This window comes from Oncorhynchus clarkii, chromosome 12, assembly GCF_045791955.1.
Source record: "Oncorhynchus clarkii lewisi isolate Uvic-CL-2024 chromosome 12, UVic_Ocla_1.0, whole genome shotgun sequence".
In the NCBI taxonomy this organism is placed as follows: domain Eukaryota; kingdom Metazoa; phylum Chordata; class Actinopteri; order Salmoniformes; family Salmonidae; genus Oncorhynchus; species Oncorhynchus clarkii.
In genome coordinates, this window is record NC_092158.1 from 18235854 (window position 1) to 18256121 (window position 20268).

Genomic DNA, 20268 nt, shown 5'->3' on the forward strand with positions numbered 1-20268 from the left:
TGTGTCCACCAGCTGCATTAAGTACTGCAGTGCATCTCCTCCTCATGGCCTGCACCAGATTTACCAGTTCTTGCTGTGAGATGTTACCCCACTCTTCCACCAAGGCACCTGCAAGTTCCCAGACATTTCTGGGGGGAATGGCCCTAGCCCTCATCCTCCGATCCAACAGGTCCCAGACGTGCTCAATGGGATTGAGATCCGGGCTCTTCGCTGGCCATAGCAGGACACTGACATTCCTGTCTTGCAGAAATTACGCACAGAACGAGCAGTATGGCTGGTGACATTGTCATGCTGGAGGGTCATGTCAGGATGAACCTGCAGGAAAGGTACCACATGAGGGACAAGGGTGTCTTCCTTGTAACACAGTGTTGAGATTGCCTGCAATGACAACAAGCTCAGTCCGATGATGCTGTGACACACTGCCCCAGACCATGACGGATCCTCCACCTACAAATCGATCCAGCTCCAGAGTACAGGCCTCAGTGTAATGCTCATTCCTTCGACAATAAACGCAAATCTGACCGTCACCCCTGGTGAGACAAAACTGCGACTCACCAGTCCTGTCTGGTCCAGCGACAGTGGGTTTGTGCCCATAGGCGACGTTGTTGCTGGTGAGGACATGCCTTACAACAGGCCTACACGCCCTCAGTCCAGCCTCTCTCAGCCTATTGCGGACAGTCTGAGCATTGATGGAGGGATTGTGCATTCCTGGTGTAACTCAGGCAGTTGTTGTTGCCATCCTGTACCTGTCACACAGGTGTGATGTTCGGATGTACCGATCCTGTGCAGGTGTTGTTACATGTGGTCTGCCACTGCTAGGACAATCAGCTGTCTGTCCTGTCTCCCTGTACTGCTGTCTTAGGCTTTTCACAGTACGGACATTGCAATTTATTGCCCTGGCCACATCTGCAGTCCTCATGCCTCCTTGCAGCATGCCTAAGGCACGTTCACGCAGATGAGCAGGGACCCTGGGCATCTTTCTTTTGGTGTTTTTCAGAGTCAGTAGAAAGGCCTCTTTAGTGTCCTAAGTTTTCATAACTGTGACATGAATTGCCTACCATCTGTAAGTTGTTAGTGTTTTGACGACCGTTCCACAGGTGCGTGTTCATTAATTGTTTATGGTTCTTTGAACAAGCATGGGAAACAGTGTTTAAACCCTTTACAATGAAGACCTGTGAAGTTATTTGGATTTTTACCTTTGAAAGACAGGGTCCTGAAAAGGGGATGTTTCAGTTTTTGCTGACTTTATGATTTGCTCTGTAAACTGAAATAGCAGGAGTGTTGTCATACTGTCATTTTTTACTGTACAACATGAGATGAGATAACATTCCTAGAACTCATCATAGTTTCTCAGATATCAGCATTGGTGCTGTTCCTGTTGCATTAGAGGAGAGGCTCGAATCCCCAAAGCGGTCTGGTGGCAAAGCCTCTCTTCCTGCAGCTGTTCCTTAGGGAACAGGGAATCTCCAGACTGGTGCAACAGTGGAAAGATGAAGGCATTCAATAATAAAATGTCATGGTTTACAACAGGTAAGGAAGCAATGCTTTGAGATGTGTAGTCTGTGTATTGTGCTAGTCTGAGTTTGTTTCTGTGGATATTTTTTTACTTCTTCAGATATAGCATTTATTCATATAGTGTTTTTTGTATGTTGTGCATTTTTCAGAGTTGCAGAAAAGTGCAGGCACATTCCCACCGTACCTACTGTACCTAACCATACTGTACCTAACATACTGGAATGAACCAGCACAATACATTCATCACTGTACACAATCAGCATTCAGGATTAGACCCACCCATTGTATAATTAAGCAGTAAGGCACGAGGGGGTGTGGTATAGGGCCAATATACCACGGCTAAGGGCTGTTCTTATGCACAACACAATACGGAGTACTTGGATACAGCCCTTAGCCGTGGTATATTGGCCATATTCCACAAACCCTCAAGGTGCCTTATTGCTATTATCAACTGGTTACCAATGCAAAAATACATGTTTTGACATACCCGTGGTACATGGTCTGATATACCACGGCTGTCAGCCAATCAGCATCCAGGGCTCGAACCACCCAGTTTATAAAACTACATAAACACTGTATTTACTATGTGCACTTTGCTCAGCGGGAAACTCTGTCTTTCTTGATTCTCCACAGTGGATGTGATTCTGGATCCGGATACGGCTCATCTCTCTCTCCTCCTGTCTACAGACGGGAAACAAGTGACCCGGAGAGACCCTAGAAGAGGAGAGCAAAGAAAGAATCTTCCAGACTACCCAGGATAATTTAATCTGAGCGTCAGTGTCCTGTGAAAGGAGGGCTTTTCCACAGGGTGTTGTTATTACAAAGTAACGGTGAAGGGGAAGACTGACTGGACATTAGGAGTGGCGAGAGTGTCCATAAACAGGAAGGGTAGTGTTTTACTAAACCCTGAGAATGAATACTAGTTGATATGGCTGAGAGATGGGAGCACATACAAAGCTCTTGGTGACTCTCCTGTTCCTCTCTCCTTGACCCCAGGGTCGGGGTGTACATAGACTACAAAGAAGGGTGGGTATCCTTTTATGATGTGGGAGCTCAATGCCATATCTACTTCTTCATGGGCTACAACTTGAAGGCATCAAATTGTAGAACTGCCTTAATTTTGCGAGTCCCCAGGAAGAGTAGCTGCTGCCTTGGCATAATAATATCTGGAATCAAGGTGAGACCCAAGTGCAGACTGTGTGAAGTTTATTGTAACACCAGGGGCAGGCAAACGACAGGTCAAGGCAGGCAGGCTCAGGGACAGGCAGAGGTCAGTAAACCAGAGGTGGAGTAAAGGTCCCGGATGGCAGGCAGGCTCAGGGTCAGGCAGAGTTCAGTAAACCAGAGGTGGAGTAAAGGTCCCGGATGGCAGGCAGGCTCAGGCTCAGGCAGAGTTCAGTAAACCAGAGGTGGAGTAAAGGTCCCGGATGGCAGGCAGGCTCAGGCTCAGGCAGAGTTCAGTAAACCAGAGGTGGAGCAAAGGTACCGGACAGCAGGCAGGCTCAGGCTCAGGCAGAGTTCAGTAAACCAGAGGTGGAGCAAAGGTACCGGACAGCAGGCAGGCTCAGGCTCAGGCAGAGTTCAGTAAACCAGAGGTGGAGTAAAGGTCCCGGATGGCAGGCAGGCTCAAGGTCAGGGTCAGGCAGAGTTCAGTAATCCAGAGGTGGAGCAAAGGTAGGCTCAGGGTCCAGGATGGGCAGAGTGGTCAGGTGGTCAGGTACAAGGTCAGGAGAGGCAAGGGTAAAAAACCAGGAGGATGCGAAAAAGAGACGCCGGGAAAAAGTCAGGCGCTGACAGGACGAACGCTGGTAAGCTTGACAAACAAGACGAACTGGCAACAGACAAACAGAAGACACAGGTATAAGTACACAGGGGATAATGGGGAAGATAGGTGACACCTGGAGGGGGGTGGAGACAAGCACAAAGACAGGTGAAACAGATCAGGGCGTGACAAATGCATCCATAATAAATACGAATACAAACTTTGCTGACACACTCAATCCATACTTCAGCCCAGAGGTCAATCACAGTCGCAATAAAGTCTGTTTATCTAAATAAATGTTACAAATATCAAAATCTATGTAAAGTAAGTCTACTCACATACAAGGAACTATGTAAAGTTTTTATCTGTCTAATAGTCAGCTGTACATTGATTGGTCGTTATCATGTTATCATGTTGCCTATTCAAGCAGTTTGAAGGCATTTGGACAAGGCATTGGGATGTTGGTTTAGACACCATTCATCATTAAAGCACTGCATTAAGCACTGCATCATAAGAGATGACTGCTCTTTCAAGTAGAAAGATAATACACATTCTTAGATTAAAGCGAGTAAAGGCATATAAATTAGCACATTTTGAGAATTATTTTAGTAATTAATCATAATATTATTATTAACCATTATGTACACAGGTGATGTTACAGGTATGATAAGGTATCCAGACTGGTAGAATCTTCTTACTCCAGAGTCAGGATTCTAACATTCCGGAGTCAGGATTCCTCTGTTCCACATCTTCGGAACTGCAACAAACAGAGGAAAAACAAATCCCCAATGACATCACAATTCAACCCCTGTAGGTATTCAACCTGGCTCTAACACAATCACTCACTCCCATCCTTAGGCCTTAGGTCCTTGACCTGTTCATATACTGATAACCTTAATGCCTGTGACAATGAGGCTGATTAATACTAGCTACAACAGTTAATTATGATTCTTACGTTACTGAACAGGGTTCCTGTTTTGTGGAAGATGGAAGGTTTCCTTGAAGTGGAGGGTGACTTGGTGAGTTCTACTGAGTTATTTGGAAGGGAAAAGGATTCGTGCTGGGACAGAGGTAGCATCCAAGTAATCTAGCAGCTCCTGAGTAATATCAAATCTATAGAGAAGAGAACCCCTTATAGTGTTACAGAGAACACTTAACACCTGCAAACGTAGCTCACCTCAGAAACAACTCGACAACCCCCGATTTGGTGTTGAGAAAGACATTTGCATCCATAATATTATAGGAGTTTGGGGGTACAGTATGCTGCTAATTACTATTTTGGCAGAGGGGACAGAAACTCACATTTTCTCCTCTCCACCGTCTCGTCTGTGGCCTCCAGGTCACCTGGAATAACCTTGTGCTGGGGAGGAAAGAATCCATGTACTTATTCATACCAGAAAGGAGTGTCTACAGGAGAAAGTATTTTGATGTAACATGATACATAAGCTACCATAAGTTAACATAATAGGATATTGAAGGTAAGGATACACTAGGTGGTGTACAGTGCCTTCGGAAAGTATTTAGATCCCTTGACTTTTTCAACATTTTGTTAGGTTACAGCCTTGTTCTAAAATTGATTAAATTGTTTTTTTCCTCATCAATCTACACACAATACCCATAATGACAAAGCAAAAACATGTTTTTAGACATTTTTACTAATTTATAAAAATGTTAAAATAGAAATGTCAAATTTACATACTTATTCAGACCCTTTACTCAGTACTATGTTAAAACATCTTTGGCAGCAATTACAGCCTCAAGTCTTTTTGGGTATGACGCTACAAGCTTGGCACACCTGTATTTGGGAAGTTTCTCCCATTCTTCTCTGCAGATCCTCTCAAGCACTGTCAGGTTGGATAGGGACAGCTATTTTCAGGTCTCTCCAGAGATGTTTGATCGGGTTCAAGTCCGGGACTATGTTTAACCTTTTTTTAGTTACTATATGATTCCATATGTTTTATTTCATAGTTTTGATGTGTTCACTATAATTATTCAATGTAGAAAATAGTAAAAATAAAGAAAAACCCTGAATGTGTAAGGTTCTGTATTATGTTATTAGTCAACCTTGTGTTCTGTTTCATTGTGTTCTTGAACGTAGTCGTCTTTATTTTTTGTTCATTGATTTCACCTGTGTTAGTTACTCACCTGGTCTCATCAGCTCCTTATTTAGTTCAGTTCATTCTGTTTGGGCCCTTGTGAGGTATTGTTTGTTTTGACTGTACTAAGCCTTTTTCTAGCTCATTTGTGAGAACCAGTAATAGCCTTCAGTCCTAGTTTTGATTCACCTACCTGTTTGCTTACCTGTGTATGACCATTGCCTGCATGTGACCACGATTGCTGCCTTCTGCGAAGGCGAAATAAAACACCTGCCACGCTCTGCACGTGAATCTACACCTTTTTCTCCCTGAGTATTCATTACAGAATGGCTAGGTGTGTTCATACTTGACTGGTACAGTGTGTCAAAAAATACCTTTGACCATAAGAAATATAAGTCCTTTGGTTTTATAAAAAAGGAGTTTAATATATTCACTGCCCATTGCCATGTCCCTGGTTCTGTAAAAAAAGTACATACAATAGGAGCCAATCAAAAAAGTTGGGTGTGGGTGGAGCTCTGGTTGAGGTAGTGATTGGGATTGCTTTGACTTTATCTGTCACGGTTCCAACTGAGGTTTCCATGGTTATTGTTTCCACTATGGTGGCTGATGCTGAGGCTAATGACAGCGTCACAGCGTTAGAAGCTAGGCTGTGGAAGGGGCTTAGAGGTTTTAGGGTTGTACGTTCTGAGCTAGCCACCATCTGATGAGACTCAGCAAGCAGCCTCTGTAGACGATTGGTGGAAGAACACTCGTCCTCCTAGGAAGACGGATAAAAGATAATGAAGTTTAAGACCAAATGTTTATGTCCACGATGCGTAGTTATTATGAAGGCCAGGAGGTTTTCGTGACAGATTACGTGGTCCACTCACATCATCTACAGCTGTAAAAAGGCTTCCCAAGTTGCCATTCTCAACACCTTGTTGACAGGCGGTTGGTGGAGAGGCGGAGTCATTGGCAGGACTGGGGCTCCTCCTACCCCGAGAGGAAGCGGAGGGGCTATCCATGTACACACAGGTGAGATCACCTTGGCTGGGAAAGCAGTCAGTCAATCATTTAATCAGCCAATCAATCAAGCAATTACTATCCCTGAGAGAAATGTGAGGTCAACATAAAAGAGTGTACCATTCTTTCTCTGTATGGTCTGTCCGTACCAGGTGTTCTGAGTCTTTCAGAGCTCTGGGGCTGATGTCCACCAGCAGTATGGAGGTGTCCTCCATTAAACACAACTAGGAGCTCTATCCCTGTCCCTGTCTGAGAGTTGTCTGCTTCAGATGGGGTAGGTTCACTGTTCCTGGCCTTCAGATGTACAACTACACCTACAGCTCTGCCTTGCCTGTCCGTCAGTCATACTACCACAGCCACAGCTTTGCCCTGTCTGTCCGTCAGCCATACTACCACAGCCACAACTAGCTGTATTATAGGAGCCAGGTCCTGTCTGTCCCTTAATCATACTGTTACGCCCATATTCAGGGGACTCCATCCTCTCCACTAGAGAACCGGCATTCGTACTGATTTCTCCCCCACGCAACGGTTACCTGCATTATTTTCCTGACAATCCCTGATGGCTGTAGTGCGATACTCTGTCCTTACTGCTAACTTTACCAGAAGTGTGACTCAGGGAACCCACATTTCCGCTGTTATTACCACCAAAATTCCCTCTAACTCCACTCTGACTCTGTGTCCCTCTACCTTATTTTCCTGAAGTTCCCTGGTGGCTGTAGTTCGAGACTCTGTCACTAAGGCTAACTTATTTGGGAGTATTGAGTTGCCCTCAGAACAGCCTCATTTTGTCAGGTAATGGAGTCTACAAGGTGTTGAAAGCGTTCCACAGGGATGCTGGCCCATGTTGACTACAATGCTTCCCACAGTTGTGTCAAATTGGCTGGATGTCATTGGGTGGAGGACCTTTCTTGATACACACAGAAAACTGTGGAGCGTGAAAAACCCAGCAGCATTGCAGTTCTTAACACAAACCAGTGTGTCTGACACCTACTACCATACCCCGTTCAAAGACCCTTAAATCTTTTGTCTTGTCCATTCACCCTCTGAATGGCACACATTCACAATCCATGTCAAGGTTTAAAAATTATTCTTTAACCTGTCTCCTCCCCTTCATTTACACTGATTGAAGTGGATTTGACAAGTGACATCAATAAGGGATCATAGCTTTTACCTGGATTCACCTGGTTATTCTATATCACGGAAAGAGCAGGTGTCCTTAATGTTTTGTGCACTCTAGGCACTCTATTTCCACACTATGAGGTTGGAATAATAATGTGAAATTGTGGAAATTATGATACCACCCTTTTAGTGTAAGAGCTGTTTGAAAAGACCGTCTGAAATTTCAGCTTGTTGTGGTGGGATGGAGTTTTGGCCTGCCTGGTGACAAAATGATTGCTTTCGAAATTGCTCTTTGCTAAGAATTTTAATTGAAAACACTCAATTGTTAAATGTATCCACTATTATTTCATACAACCGACAATAACTTTTTTGGGGGGGGGGTACAGTCAATGTACAGTCACTCGATATTAAGATGGAGGACCTCCAATCGCGAATTTGCTACCAACGGGACTCTTGAAACTGCAATATTCTTTGCTTTTCTGAAACATGACTCGCCCATGACTATCCAACTCAATGGATTCTCCATTCACAGTGCAGACAGGACAGTGGAGTCTGGGAAATCGAGGAGGGGATTACATCAACACCAACTGGTGTGCTAACTCCAGCGCGGTGGAAGTGTCGATCCACTGTTCACCCATCTTGGAATACTTGATGGTCAAATGCTGACCCTTCTACCTCCCGAGGGAATTTTCAGCTGTTATCGTGACTGTTGTATACATTCCACCTCAGGACAAATAAAATAACAAGCTGGTACTTAATGAACTGTACAAGGCTATAAATAAGCAAGAAAACCTACATCCAGAGGCTTTCTGGTTGCCGGCGATTTAAATTCCACGTCACTAAGTCACGTGATGCCCAACTTCCATCAACACGTCTCCAATGCCACTAAGGACGATAAAGTCATAGACCACTCTTATTCTACCCACTAGCAAGCATACAAGGCCCTCCATCATCTCACATTCGGCAAATCAGATCATGACTCCATACTACTGCTTCCTGTTTACAAGCAGAAACACAAACAAGGGAGTACCTGGGGCTTGCCCTGTTGAGAAATAATCACCAGAATCAGAAATTATGCTACAGGACTGCTTTGCTAGCGCCGATTGGAATATGTTTAGAGACTACGCCGATAACATTGTCGAGCTAACCACCTCCGTCACCGGCTTCATGTATCGGCAACATTGTCCCCAAGGTGAGAGTTCGCTGCTTCTCCAATCAAAAGCCCTGGATTAACACAGAGGTTGGTGTTAAACTAAAGGACAGTTACCGCACACAGGGCTATCACAAACAACCCTGAGGACAGGAATAAGTACAAGGAGTCCTGATATGACCTCCACAGAGTCATCAAAGGAGCAAAAGTACAATATACGAATAAGGTGGAATCATATTACACAGGCTCTGAAGCCTGCATGTGGCAGGGGCTACAGTCCATTACAGATTACAAAGGAAGACCCAACTGTGATCTGCCCAACGATGCCTCTCTACTAGACGAACTCAATGCAATTTATTCACGCTTTGACAACAACATTGTGCCGGGTGTGAGGGCCATCACCGACCCAGTGGATTGGGTGATCTCGCGCTCTGAGGCCAACGTAAGAAAGGTCTTTGATCAGGTTAACACCCACAAGGTCACGGGGCCCGACAGTATTCCAGGGCGTGTTCTCAGAGCATGCGCAGAACAGCTGGCAGGCATATTCACTGTAATTTTCAACCTCTCCTTGTCCCAATCTTTAATCCACACGTTTTAACATGACCACCAACATTCCTGTCCCCAATAACTCTAAGGCTTCATGACACAATGACTACCACCCTGTAGCATTCACTTCTGTAATCATGAAGTGCTTTTCGAGGCTGGTTAAGGCACACATGTATGGACTCCACCATCCCAGACACACACTCCACCATCCCAGACACCCTACACCCACTCCAATGTGCATACCGCCCCAACAGATCCATAGATGACTGAACCTCAATTGCTCTCCACACTGCCATCACCCACCTAGATAAGAGGAATACCTATGTGAGAATGCTGTTAACTACCACTCATCGTTCAACACCATTGTCCCTTCCAAGCTCATCACCAAGCTTAGGACTCTGGGTCTGAACACCTCCCTCTACAACTGGATCCTGGACTTCCTGACAGGCCGAACCCAGGTGGTGTCATGACGTTGTCCTGTTGGTGAGGTTTATGACCCCCCCATAAATACCTTTCCCCTTTTCTCTCTCTACTCTACAGAATGGACTCTTGGAAAGCCCTTTGTTAACATAGAGAGAGTATGGTAACATCAAAAGGTTGGGAACGGAACAATATTTATGTAATCCAACCAGTTGAATGTATCTGTTGGTACTTAAAGAATATGATGTCAGATCAGTTGTTGTCTGAAACATTATTACTGATGAGAGGATGACATAAATTGTATCTTGGAAAGTCTACACATTCTAGTTATTGGTTCACATGACATTGTTGTGCAATTTAAATGTTTAAATATGATACTATTTGTGAACAGATTTAATGTAATTTGAGTTTTTTAAATTAGATAATTGTTTATAGGTAAATAGGTATTGGTTGGAAATTATGAACCAACCCCTTTTCTACATTTCTATAATGTGACCCAATTCATGGCAGACTAAGCCAACCCCAGCATGAGCTGTGGTTGCTAATGGTTGAATGACTACAACCTAACGAAATTAACATTGTGTTCCCAATGACGTGAGGACTGACACAGTCCATACATTTAAAAGGGCTAATTTCAACGTGGAGGTGAAGATCGCCCCGCTGGAAGGATGAATTTTGACTACACCAGCCAGAATATAGCATGAGTTGAGTATGGCAACTTGGTATGAACATTGAACTTTTATTCACTAAAGAAGTGATATCCTAGATGTCGAGTTATCAGCAGCAGCCGTAAACGTGCGTGGCCTAGGAAAGGATGGACAATCTCTTCAGAATGACAGGGTACTACAGCGTATCCATCCTACCACACAACAACAGACTACAACGTATCCGCCCAGAAATATTATTCAAAGGACAAGGGAGATCTCAGCTGGGCAACCCAGCCCTCCATCTTCGACCAATCTATCGAAGCGCAGCTCAGAGTAAATATATTTCTTGCATTTTCCTTTTCCGAATGGGCGGTTATTTTGAATGCATAAGATTCTGTATTTACGATAGCATAGCTTTATAAGGTCCGATAGAGACCCAATCCTTTTGTTCCTCAGTTTTCCCGCTCTTTCATTCAAACCCACCTCCCTTTCTTTGTATAACCAGCCATCATATCGGTTTCGGAACTATGCCTAGAAGGCCAGCATCCCCGAGTCGCCTCTTCACTGTTGACCTCGAGACTGTTTTTTTGCGGGTACTATTTAATTAAGCTGCCAGTTGAGAACTTGTGAGGCGTCTGTTTCTCAAACTAGACACTCTAATGTACTTGTCCTCTTGCTCAGTTGTGCACCGGGGCCTCTCACTCATCTTTCTTTTCTGGTTAGAGACAGTTTGCGCTGTTCTGTGAAGGGAGTAGTACACAGCGTTGTAGGAGATCTTCAGTATCTTGGCAATTTCTCGCATTGGAATAGCCTTCATTTCTCAAAACAAGAATGGACTGATGAGTTTCAGAAAAAAAGGTATTTGTTTCTGGTCATATTGAGCCTGTAATCAAACCCACAAATGCTGATGCTCCAGATATTCAACTAGTCTAAAGAAGGCCAGTTTTATTGCTTCTTTAATCAGAACAGCAGTTTTCAGCTGTGCTAACCTAATTGCAAAAGGGGTTTCTAATGATCAATTATCCCTTTAAAATTATAAACTTGGATTAGCTAACACAACGTGCCATTGGACACAGGAGTGATGGTTGCTAATAATGGGCCTCTGTTCGCCTATGTAGATATTCCATTAAAAATCAGCAGTTTCCAGCTACAATAGTCATTTACAACATTAACAATGTCTACACTGTATTTCTGATCAATTTTATGTTATTTTAATGGACAAGAAAAAGTGACCGCAAACTTTTGAACGGTAGTGTACCTGTCTAGGTTGGAACTGTTGCTGTTAAAATACAATAAATAATTTAATTCTGAACTGGAATAAACTGATTGATCACATCACACAGATGTAGCCCAGAAAACACATATACACACAGTCCTAATGAGAGGTGTGTGGGCTGGTTGAAGTTTTCAACAAGCATTTGTAAGGAAGTGCTATTTCTTATGCAGGTGACCAGCCTACTGCTATTACATTGCTATAACTGAGACAACGTATTTTCACAGTAAAACATGTTAGGTCCCATACAGGATAGCTCCCACACCCACACACACAGCACACACACATTACACACACTAACTGCCGAGGACACACAGATAAGACATACACCCACACATTGGGAGGAAGAGACAGCCTTGACTTGCAGAAACCAGCGCACACACCTAATCTCCTTCTTAGCTGAACATTGTGTGACAAGGAACGGCACGACAAGACTCAGAGGGATGACGGACGGCCCAACAGGACCAACCAGAAGACCAGAACTTCTAGACTCAACCTACTTTCTGTACTGTATATAACATACATGCACTCTGTTATCGGGGCTTCTTTTCTGCTGGTTCCTTAAGAACCGAATGAAATGGGCCCGTATACGTTGTACCAGATATCTTTACTCATAATTAAACTGTCACTTGTCATACCATTTACCACCTTGTCTGAATCGATCCTTGACCGGCTCACCCTCCTACATATCCCATTATCAACAGAATCTTGGTAGCAGAGGATGGTTTACTAACGACCCAGTCCAGAGTGGTTGATGTGGGTGTGAGGGGGCGAGTTGGTGAAAGGACGGTTCCCGGAGGACAGGTGAAAACTTTAGGGGGAGGACAACAATTCTGCTCAACTCGGGAAACTGATCTCTGGTCGACCACAAAATAAGGTAAGCAAAACCGGTTAAATCGAACTTTGCATATTGTCGAATAGTCATACCAAATTACGATCAGTAGTACCGAGTGTGGGTAAGAATTTTTGTGTAAATTTAACATAAATAATTGACTTGAAATTGACAGTGAAGTAAACATATGTGGGAATTAGAATATCCCGATAGTCCGGCTTGTGTCCGGTCCGGTAGTGTCCGGTCAGGGATAAGTGATAGTAGATATAGAATATTCCGATAGTCCGGCTGTGACCGGTCTGGCAGCGACCAGTAAGGAATAAAATATAGTCAATATAGATTTGTAACACCGATAGTCCGGCTAGTGACCGGTCCGGCAGACGGTAAGGTGGTCTATAATTGGGCAATAGATTTGTAACACCGACAGTCCGGCATTGTGTCCGGTCCGGCAGAGTCCGGTAAGGTGGTCTATAAAAAGTAAATACGTAGTGGACCGATAGTCCGGCTAGTGTGTCCGGTCTGGCAGCGCCCAGTCAGGTCCTTGAAATGAGAATGATGAAATAATATGTGAACAGTGAAATGATGTGATAAATGTAAAATTGTGAGAAGTCGCAAAATATGTTGTGTTAATTCTATATGTATGTAAGAATGTTCGTGTATCGACTATAGTATAAATGTAAACTGAGTTTCACAAGACCCTGTTATTATTTCCTAAATTCTAAAAGTATTATCCAATCATTAAACCATTATTGTTGAAAATTCTGGATATACGAAGGAGAAGCTCTGAGATAAGGCAGAGTACGAGCAATAGTGTCTCCAAGAATACATCGTTGATATTAACTAACGACGGGCTAAGTATATTCAGGTAGTCTGTGAGAATTCCGATTAAATTCCGATTAAATTCAAATTAAGATACATTTAATTCCGATTAAAGCAAATTCACCATGGCGACCCCTAACACTCCTAAGCTGAAATTTAATGATTTCCTAGACCAAAAAATGGAATATAGATCAGGGGGAAAGGAACAATGGAAGCATATCAAGAAAGTTTGGGAGGGATTGAAGTTAAGATGGACACAAGCAGGTTATCTAGGAGGGGGGCCGCCAACAGGGGCCCAGTTGAAAACAATGGAATGTGGGTTAAGAGAGACGTTGCAGGAGGCTAGAGACAAGGAGGTAGAAAGAAACAAGAGCCGTTTATTTAAGAATCAAGGGACTAAACAGAGAGAAAGAGCAGAAGCGGAACTAAAAAATAGGAACTTGGGCTATCGAGGAGACGCGCAGAGTGCAACTGAATAAGAAACCAGAAATGATGGGGGTGGTTACTCCCACAGAGGGGGAAGATGAGCTGACGGACCTCCCTCAGGAGATGTCGCCAAATCCCTCTCTGCTGTTTGATGTAAATTACTAAATTTAAACTATTATGATGTGTGAGATTGGAAAATAGTTGAGAAAGTAATATCTCTATTGGCAACTGCAATTTTATTATTGATCGACAATACTTAATGGTGCATTGTGTATGGGATGTACTAGTATGCCTGGCTGGTAGGTGGTAACAGAGAACACTTACTACATGTATGAATGGTGGGTAACGAGTGACCACCAAAGTGCGAATGGAAAGCCATATGATGCGAATGTGATGTACTAGGCAGGGCCAAGTGTGAATGACGGATATTTGAATTGATTACTCGGACTTGAGACCGATTTAGCCTTTGGGAAAGGGTCTCTCTAAGGTCCTAACAAAGCATAGGTGTGTGTGTGAAGTACATCGGGTAGTAAAGTCGGCGCACTGACTACCAAGTTTGAGTGAGGCAGTTTTAGTAAAGGCATAGGTTGTTGACAGTATTGTAATGCACATAAAATATCGTTGAATATAGAAAAGGTGTTGAAAACGCTGAAGTCCACTCTAGAATTGAATGAAGGCAGAGAGGGTAAGGAGCGGAAGAGACGGGGTGAGAAGCTGTACGGAGAATGGACAGAAGGCGGGGCCATTGTGTCTCCCACTGGTCTGCTTGCTGGGGTGCATGAAATACGCTTGATATTCAGTCGGGAACTAATATCGGTATGAATGAGGTGGTACCGGTGAGAATGTTGAAAAAGTCGCAGGCTTGCTGATGAGAGTTATATCATAGAATATTGAGGGGGTGTGCATGACTGTTGGAAAAAGTGTTAAACTCTATTAACGTAAAATTCTGTGTGTAGATTTATATTATGAGGTTTGAACTATACTAATATTGTAGAATTACATAATCAACATCTGAACATACTTACGTTAAACATTAATTGAGCCACTGAATAATAGATAAGATATACACTAGGGACGGGGCGAAGGGTGTGTTCGATGTAAAACGGGAGTGATGTTCTAACCAAGTGCTGAGAAATAAGGTAGATTTATTTTGTTCTTTTAATTAATTTACACAAGTACTTCCCGGTTATTGATTTTGGTTTGATTGTTCAGATAACACCACTGAAATTAAACAGGAGGTTAAGGTATACTAACATTAGAATCTGTTTTCATTATGGGGAACAATGAAAGGCCCGCAGAGTGGATTGCAGGCTGATATTATTTTATGTTAAAGGGACAGTGCACGTTTATCACAATTGTGTGAGTTTATTGGCAGGGTATAAAGCATTTTGGGGAGACAATCCTTTAAAGACTGAATGAGTTACATGAAACATTGAGGAAATTTAAAACAAATTATTTGAAGGTATTATTATAATTATTAGGTTTTGTTTGTAGCAAACGTTTTGGGTTTAAGGGGATTTCCATGTTCCCAGAGACAAGATATCTTAAAGGGGTACACTCACATATGAAATATTATACGTTTTTATTTTCTGAGTCTTAATTAAATAGGTGAAATCTTTTGATAGAGGAATGTTGTTTAATATAGTAAGAAACACTTCTTTGAAGGGGTGGTATGACTTATGACCTCCATTGTAACTTTCCTTTGTGGTCTGATCAGCCTCATTGGAAAGCCATTTGGATGGAGAATCTAGGGTAATTTGTAATACTGATATTAAGGTAATTTAATACAAAAAGGCAGTGAAATTTACATTATAGTGTCATTATATTTTCTCTGATGAACGTGGTGTGAAAATTTAGCTAGGATAAGTTTTATTTATGGTAGACTCATGTTAAGTATTTGGGACATATTTTGAGCCAACAGGGCAGGGAAGAAATTGAGATATTTGTGTTTGGTTTTAACACCTGTGTATAGGGGGTGCCATTTTGAATATTTAATTTGTGGTCATGGGTAATACGGTTTGTTTTTATTTTTTATTTTTAAGGTAAATTAATTATAGTGGGGTTTAATTAACCTATATAAGGACTTTAGAAAGTGCCACCATAGACATGTTTTTCTAAAAAAAAATCCATGAGTTTAGATAAAGCCAAACAGTGAGACATTTAGTTCAAATTTGGAAACATGAGAAAACGAGCTACAGACAGATAAGGGGAAAAGGCAGACAGAAGAGCCCTCCCCTGCACTGCAGAGACCTTGAAGGTTGGAGAGCAGAGAGGAGAAGTTTTAAAAGGGAGCCAGGACGAGCAAAGATAACAGAATGTGTAGATAACAGTTACTGAGTGGAGACAAAAGGGAGAATTGGACATGTGGAAAATGAAAGGGGCGCTCCTACATGATAATGTCAGAACAGAAGGATAATATACTAATCTTACCTAAGTCATTATTTAGAGTAGGTAAGGTTGTTACCTGGGCAGAGCCAGGTATCAAAAGGGGGATGGGTAAATTGTGGTCTAGGATAGGATGGGGCCTATTGGATAAGAAACTAAAGATATAATCAGATAAAACATATGAGAAACTGTTTGTTAACCAAGCCTGTATGTCCAGGATTTTATGCATTACAGGTGAACTACAGGTGAAGTCACTCAATCCAGTCCCAGAGGCTTGTTGGGGGGACCATACAAGGACTCCTGGTGACAGCTAGCTGAAAGAGCTACCCGGATTCATATCGCACGGGGGAGGGTAGGACACTCTGACACTGTCGAACAATAAACAGTGTTCGAGAGGAGAACTGGAATTAACAGGATTCCGGGGGCCATCTCTCGAATGAAGTAACCCTCCCTGTCCTGTCACCCCTGTTTTTGTTCATAGAAGTGAAGATGTGTCTGGCTCTTGCTAGTGATGTGCTCTCTGGGAGAGGGTGGGGCTTTACAGGAGTGTCAGTGTACCTGTGTAATGGGGGAGGGTGTCCATATGGGGATTACATGATAACCAACTTGGGACAATTCTAGGATTGGAGAAGAGGGTATTCTTATAGCATAGGGGATCCCACAAAGGTGGATAGGTTTTCCATCATATGGGGAAAACCTGGGAGCACTGTTGAACTTTGTAAAGGTGATGAAATCCTACTAACCATCAAAACTATTAAGCTCTCTGATGCAGGCACTTACACCCTCGGACTACAAAGGACCGGGACAGACACGATGGGTGTGTTTTCTATTAGGGAGCTGCCAAAACCAGAGGTCCCAGACGAACCAGGGCCAGACACACTCCTCTACCACCCCTGGACCGAACCTGCCACCTACCACCACTGTGTTAAAAAATCCCATTCAGGTAATTCATGTTAGAGACTACACAGCTATTGATCAATTAGGCACTGAGACTGGTTTTGATGGTAGGGACAATTTGTGGCTGTCTTATATGAGGTACACAGCTAAAACCCTGAGAAGAAAGGACTGCACTATTTGTAGTCATGCTAGACTTGTTCTGGCTACACACCCATTTGCTATAGGAGAAGGAGAGGGGTGGTTGTGTATTCTGAGAGGTTTTTACCAGGTTCAGACCAATTCAACCCTCTGTTCCTCTTTGAGCCTTGTGTTTCCTACAGTACCTCCTCACTGGGCCCCTTGGGGTGTTAAGGCATATGGGGGCAATTACAGTTGCATCACGGGTACAGGTAGTGGCATGGACTATGGGAGGTTGCCTGAAGCTGATTGCAGCAGTAACATAACCATTTATGCCACTTGGCCAGTTACAGGCCTAAACCAAACTAGTGGTCTGGCTAATGTGTGGTGGATATGTGGACCCAAAAGAGTACTGAGACCCATTCTTAGAGGAGACTGGCAAGGTACGTGTGCTCTGACCAGTTTGATAATTCCACTGACCATTGTTGATGTTACTTCTGAACAGCTGTTGGGTTCTGTATCCAGGGGACCTGAAAACATTCCATCCCATGGGAGACATAGATGTAGTGCTCCATGGACAGAGGATGTAGTTGACATACACACTAACCTGTTGGGAGTGCCAGTGGGGGTTCCTCATGAGTTTCAGGCCTTGGGTAGGAATGATGGACTCTGGCACTTACTACCTATTATAGGTCCAGCCATAGTGGATGCTAGACAGACTGCATGGATCAGTTATATCTACTATAATCAACAGCGTTTTGTGAATTACCCCCGTGATGCACTCACTGGTCTGTCTGAACAGCTTGAGGCCACATCTAGGGTTGCCAGACAGTCTGCAAGATGTTCGGTGAACAATGTTGCATGTATATTCCTAATAACACCACTCCAGATGGTGGTATAGCTAAGGCCTTTAATGGGCTTGGTGCACTATCTGCTGAGATGAGGACCATGGCGGGGGTGGAGGAGTCTGGACTGTTCTTTTGGTTGGGAGCCTGGTTTGGTAAGTACACTGGTAGGGTGGTTACTGGATTTCTGACCCTAATTCTTGTATTTTTATTATTGATGTGTTGTGCTGCTTGCATCATACCGTGTTTTAAGAAGTCTGTTACAGATGTGACTCTAACATGTTTAATCCCATTAATGACTACGGATAACCCCAGTTGTAATTGCTCTGCCTGGGATGCTGTCTATCCCATGACTAAATCTACTGCTAGGAAACCATTGTTTTCCAACAAGGTTGCCAGGGCACATTTCACCTGTGTCAAAATGACGGGAGGCGGTACTAATGTGGGACAGGTTCCTGGGAATTGGTGTCTGGATACAATCAACATTGTTGGGAGTTTCAGGCCAATATCCAGAGCAGATGTGGGGTGGTGGTGTGGCAACACTGTCCTGTTTGATAAATTACCCTCCAATACTACTGGAAGCTGTGCACTTGTTACTCTCCTTTTGCCTGTTTCTATCTACCCTACAGAGGCTGGAAACCTCATCCTTAGGGTCCAGAGGGTGAACCCTGAATATTGGAGGGGACGTTCCAGGCGTGCCACCACCCCATCTAGTGGTGATCCGACGTACATAGACGCCATTGGAGTCCCAAGGGGAGTTCCTGACGAGTACAAGTTGGTGGATCAGGTGGCAGCTGGGTTTGAGTCCTCCATTTGTTGGTGGTGCACTGTTAATAAAAATGTAATTGTTAGCCTAGTTTATGTCACATCTCTTAGGAGATGTGAAGAGAGGGAATCACAAAACTTTTCCTTCTGGGAAAAGTTTTCTTTTTGTGTCTGGATCTAGTTAGGTTGTGTCACGTCTCTGGGGAGACGTGAAGAGAGGGATTTGTAAGGAAGTGCTATTTCTTATGCAGTTGACCAGCCTACTGCTATTACATTGCTATAACTGAGACAACGTATTTTCACAGTAAAACATGTTAGGTCCCATACAGGATAGCTCCCACACCCACACACACAGCACACACACATTACACACACTAACTGCCGAGGACACACAGATAAGACATACACCCACACATTGGGAGGAAGAGACAGCCTTGACTTGCAGAAACCAGCGCACACACCTAATCTCCTTCTTAGCTGAACATTGTGTGACAAGGAACGGTACGACAAGACTCAGAGGGATGACGGACGGCCCAACAGGACCAACCAGAAGACCAGAACTTCTAGACTCAACCTACTTTCTGTACTGTATATAACATACATGCACTCTGTTATCGGGGCTTCTTTTCTGCTGGTTCCTTAAGAACCGAATGAAATGGGCCCGTATACGTTGTACCAGATATCTTTACTCATAATTAAACTGTCACTTGTCATACAATTTACCACCTTGTCTGAATCGATCCTTGACCGGCTCACCCTCCTACATATCCCATTATCAACACATGACTATTCTGGGCTGTTTTTGACAGTGAAACACTGAGGTCATGCTCAGCATTGACACTGTTTCTGTACTTGAGAACCCCGACTTGCAGAGGCATGTGGTGCCAAACTGGATCAGAACATCTACTGCTTTCTCAGTCAGGCAGGAGACCGCTTCCTACTGTAGATGAGCAACCCAGAACTGTGTGTGGTCGCCTCAAAAAGCATCTTGCTTCAATCAGTTTTTTCCAGTTCAGAATAAAAATTATTACTTGTATTTTCAACAGCAAACAGTTCCAACCTAGACTTGTTTTCAATAATAATTTCTACAGTAAAATGTACAGTAGGCCTGATAATTTTCATCTTCGTCTGTACTGTTTCTTAGTGGTGCACCATCAGTAGCTAGCTAGCTTGCTTTGGCTAACGAGGATTGCTTGAAAGATAAACTCACATCTACTACGATAGGACTCCCTTATTTCTGCTTATCATAACCTGTTGTAAAATGACAACAATGCCTTGGTAGTTTACTTATTTTTCCACTTTCGAAGCGTTCTGCCCCGTTCTGAAAAAACTCACTTGGTTTACCGTCATGTTGTACCTGGATATTTGGCCAGGGTGTGTCGTTTTATTAACTTGTTTTGAGAGACTCATTACTAAGCAATCATTACTAGACTCATTACTAAGCACTTCCCCACACAAAACACATTGTGGGCGCTCCTCGTTATTTCTCAAAATGTGTATGAAAGAGACAGAAAGTCGTCACTGTATTTGCGTTTCATGCCGATTATGCTCAGTCAGAACTTGTGGCTAGCACGACAGCGGTTAGCGATGCCGAGCGGGAATAACTAGTCAGTGGCTTGAACGACAGTGCTGCAGTGTGTGGGTCGCGTAGT